The sequence below is a fragment of the Euwallacea similis genome, unplaced genomic scaffold (genome assembly GCF_039881205.1).
Source record: "Euwallacea similis isolate ESF13 unplaced genomic scaffold, ESF131.1 scaffold_78, whole genome shotgun sequence".
Taxonomy (NCBI): Eukaryota; Metazoa; Arthropoda; class Insecta; order Coleoptera; family Curculionidae; genus Euwallacea; species Euwallacea similis.
In genome coordinates, this window is record NW_027098703.1 from 52,180 (window position 1) to 57,265 (window position 5,086).

General features: G+C 38.1%; 1 pseudogene; it reads left to right on the plus strand.

Annotated features, from left to right (window-relative positions):
* Positions 1-331: 331 nt before the first annotated feature.
* Positions 332-4,502, plus strand: LOC136419118 (uncharacterized; annotated as a pseudogene).
* The last annotated feature ends 584 nt before the right edge of the window (positions 4,503-5,086 follow it).

Here is a 5,086-nt window from a genome sequence, read left to right on the forward strand (position 1 = left end):
CTATTTTTGAAAACACTAGACTTTATGTCGCACTCCCAAAAAATGCTTTCGTTAAAGGAATGATTCGACTTGTAAAAGAATATATCAACCCCAGACGCGTTCATGCTCCCCTCTTCAGAGAACCCGGATTAGGCGAGATTTTCATAGTTAATATGCAACGAATCTTCTTATATTCCTCCTGTAAACTGGTACCATGTACGAAAACGCGCGAAGATATTGTCACACGAGAAGATCAATTGATGAAGCTAGAATTGCATCACACAACCAAAACTTGCCATAGAGGTATCGACGAAATGCAGCTTGCTTTAGCGAAAAATTTTACTGGCCCAACATGAATACCGATATCGAGAACTATGTCAATAATTGCGAAGTATGTCAGGAGAACAAATACGATCGCGACCCTCCAGTCGTCAAATGCGATCTGACACCAACAATTTCCAAACCTTTCGAACGTATTCGTGTTGACACTTTTCGAATCGAAAACACGCCATTTTTGACGATCATAGACGCTTTTTCGCGCTACGGTCAGGCCTATTCGCCGGAAAGCATCGCTGGTATATCCACCGTGGAAGGACTATTAAGTTTTGTCAGGCATCACGGGCTACTCCTTAAAATTACGCGTGATAGTGGAATCGAATTCGAAAACCACGATTTGCAAGACTTCTGTAAATTATATAATATAACATTACATTACACCACACCGAAAAATAACAATTCCAATTTCCCCGTGGAACGGTTTTATTCGACGCTCATTGAGCATTATCGATGTCTTAAGGAGACAAATAAGACTCTTAGTCCAGACCAACTTCTGAAAAGAGCAGTATTGGGATGTAATCATTCTATTTATAGTACCACAAAATTCACCCGCTTTGAAGTCACTACGGGACACTTCGATTGCACAGACCCACTTGAATTGACTGATCATGTCGTTGTTATCGTATCGAATTACGTCCAACGTCATAAAGACAACTGTCGGGAATTGTATCAGAAGCTAGGCGAAAGGAATAAAGAAGTTAAGAAACAAATCAGATCAAAAAAAGAAACCGAAACAGGGAAAATCCACAGCCTTACCCTTTGGATAAGCCTGTTTGTGTAAAAACCAAGAATCGGAATAAAGCATCACCGAAATTTAAGAAATATGACACTTAAGGTCAATCAGACGTCAAAGTAGAAACGCACAAGGCCGAATACCATAATAGTGCCCTCCGAAAACCCAAATCTAAAGATATTACTTCTTTTCAGGATGGACCCACCACTCTCGATATTACTTTTGATCCTCGGCCTTCGACTGGTAAGGAATGAAGACGAAACTACATTTACTCCTATCGAAAATCCCTTATTACTAATTCTCTGCATCTAGGCGAATCTAGAATACATTATACCAAACGTACAGTTCTCTATTATACTGACATGGAGGTATTACGGATCCAAGTAAATCGTACCTTATCACGGGTTGATAGAAAATTGATATAAGTCATGTTGCGTCCAATCGTCATATTTTGGTGTCCCCTATCTCGGGTTTCGCCATGTCCCATTCCCAATGAATCACCCTGTATGGTATTTTTTGCCATTGACATGCCGTGTTAAAACGCATTCGTGAACAAACCCTCCATACGGTTCTTTATGAAAGTTCACCTAGAAAAATACTTTTAGCTTCTCCAAGGATGCAAATAGAAGGGAATTTTGGATTAAATTTGTAAAAAAGCCTGACTGGCTTCCAAACACAAGTAGTGTTGTATGTTGACGCCATTTCGAGGAAGAATTTTTCGATACATCTAAAGTAAAAGTTAGATTATGCTCAGCTTACCAACAATAGAACTTGATCGACCAAAATATGTTAGTAACTATTTTTGTTTGTATTATGATATGCTGTGTATTTTAAAGTTGTTTGTAATAAAAGAAGGGACATAGGTTATTGGGTCCAAAATTGAAACGTTATTTGAAGAATTTTAATTGCTCCCATAGTAACTTCGCTTGCCTCAGATGGGGCCATTTGGACAATGGTTGCACTTAAAAATTGAATTGCTCTTGTCAACTTTGTTACTGTTTATCACGCAACCTCAAATACACCTACAAATTTCCATAACCTCGAATTTGTTGATAATTTTGCTTTCAGCTAAAGTTTAAATTAAAATCGTTTCTCAATTCGTCATCGTAATAATCTTGAAGTCTCTATTTAACCGAGTTTGATCGTTTCCCCTCAGTCAAACATATTGATTTTTTGGTCCCTCTTAAAAACCCAGACTCTATGGTTATAGCTGAAGTATTATACGTGCGAGCGTTCCCTTCGTATTTCGACACCGACAGACGACAAGTACAAGGGCCCCTTTTCTTAGGATTAGATATTAATGATAGTGTTCTGTCTTGTGTAGTTTGTAATTGTAGGCATGTCGAACTTACATCTAATTTATGAGCTGAGGCTACACTTTCATTCTGGAATGCTAGAATTTGTGAGCTGTCAGGGAGACAGAGAACAGACGATGTCGGGCACCTTTGGGGTTTTAGATTAAAAAAAAAGGGAATTTTGAAGAAGGCAAGAAGGGCACTCGCTCTGGTGGCATCACGTAGACCGCAGGCATTCTCTCACTCCATAAACATAGCTTTATAGAGATTGAATATTTAAAAAAAAGGGAGTTATTTTTCCACTTTTTCCTAAAATACATAAAGGACAGTGAGCATTGAATTGAAGGTCTGCAAAAGGCAGGAATGAGCTAAGGAGACGTCGAAACTTCATCCCAAAGAAACTGCAAAAGACGAAATTGGAGGGAAAAGGTGTCCCCTAGTAAGTTTCAATTACTCCTTATCACCTAAGCATTACGTCCTATTACCTTTTTCTTAACATATTCCTATAGTAAAAATGGCCCCTTACCGAAGTTTAGTGGGCAAAGAATACTTAGTAGAATCATCATAGTCATTGGGGTATTAATTTATGTATGGCACTTCTCAAAAGGTGGGAAAGAGACACATTTAGGTACATTTTCATAATTTATGATTATCACAGAATAAACTAAAAAATGTTTTAGCAACATTTGATTACACATGTGATGGGCAAGGGCATCGCGTTGACTGCGACAAATCCTATACGGATGAAGTAAAACAGTACACTGGCTGTATTCCAGGAAATGTGGTCGCTTTGTCAGTGATTGAATAATCACAGAATATGAGACGGATATTTTACTGGGGTTGGCAAAAAAAGGTATATTAGAATATCAGCAGCTCCACATGGATTATCTTCAATACAATTTTGCTTTAAGTTGTCGTAAGATGGCGACAGTTTACTGGACGCCAATCTTGATATTTAGAATGTGATACCGTTTTGAAAAATTTGCAAATCATAATGTCACATTTACAAATTAACAGGTATGTCTTTGGGTGGTTCCAATGGAGGAGCAACAATTATGGACCTATATTCTGGGGCATTATCTCATGGGGAAAACTTCATTAACTTCTCCAAAGCATGAAAACGAACTTTATCACCCCCACTGATTTGAAAATGTACAGATCTGTCCGGTAAAGACCTTCTAATTGAAGCTACTCCCATGTTTTATACTTGGATATTTTAGGGAAAAAATCCAAAAAGCCATTGCAGAATCGTTTGGATTGGATGCCACTAAACTTTTCCTGACACGTACGATGTTTTTTTTCAAGGCTCACAGCTGGCAAAGCTGGTACGAGCCTTCATGATGAATATTGGCACGTTCTTGTAGATAAGGTACCGGTTAATTGGGAAGACACTATACAATAGAAGCAGTGAAATGTCTGTTTTTCTGAACACCACACATAAATATTTTCGCTATACGGGGTGTCTCTGAAAGGTCTTTACAACGCTCTACCGTAGGTAGCTGAGATCAAAATAAAACGATTTAACCACATTTGCCTTAGTCCAAAAGTTGATAATAACCGAGCTACAGGGTGGCAAAGTTGAAACAACAAGCGTTTCTCTCGAAAACGATTGCAGTTAGCGACTTGATTAAGGTATACCTTTTTTTAAGCAAAAATACCGCGCAAATACGTTTTTTCCCTCCAAAGCTGGTTTACCGTTAAAACAAAAAAGTTTTGAAGGACCTAAACAAGTACCTAATGGCGTATACGTGGAGCCCTCTGCGATTTATCGAAATTTTATTTGTAGATATGAATTCCTCATCCCGGAAAACCCTTGTAGAAAATTTCATGAGTTTTCTCTTGCCATTTAATAATTATGGCTAAAAATTGAATTTTACATTTCAACTTTGCCACCCTGTAGCTCGGTTATTATCAACTTTTGGACTAAGGCAAATGTGGTTAAATCGTTTTATTTTGATCTCGGCTACCTACGGTAGAGCGTTGTAAAGTTCTTTTAGAGACACCCCGTGTAACGTTGCTTTATCTCAACGACTACAGTAAGGATGTCCTGGGGGAACATTTACTCGGACAGTCCTCAGGCAACTGTAACTGTGGAACTGCGGAGAGGACGAGTGTCAACGTTCACTTCCGGGGCGGAAAATCCTCATTTTGTTGAAAAAGTACTTAACTACGTACAGTCGAACTCGGTTATAACGAACACGAGGGACAAAAGATTTTGTTCGTTATAACCGGGCGTTCGTCAAATCGAATTTTACCTAATATGTATTGGGTTAACCTTAAAACTTCTTATGCGCTAAAAATTAATTCTTTTGATGTATACAGTTAAAAGGAAAAGATGGGTAAAAACAACACTTTTATTTTATTTGCTCCTATGTACCTAATACAGATACACGTCTTATTACTATTTATTTTGTACCGTAAAGTAGTCAGTCATTTTATTTTGCACTTGATTTTTAATAGCGAATGTTTTCATATAGCCATATATATTTTATCGAAGGCTTGGTATACAGAAGAATCGGCACTTGTACAGTGAATGAATTTCGAAACCACGTTCAGAGAAGAAAGGGTCTGTGACACAGTGGGCACAGCGTCGTCGTCTGTTTCCTCTTCTTCCTCGTTTTCACTCTCCTTGATTTCGTCTGTAAAGAGTACTTTAACATTATCCATTAGCTCAGCATCACTAGGAAAGACAGTTGTTATCAAATCGTTATCTATTTTGGCGTACTCTTTTAGATCAATGTTA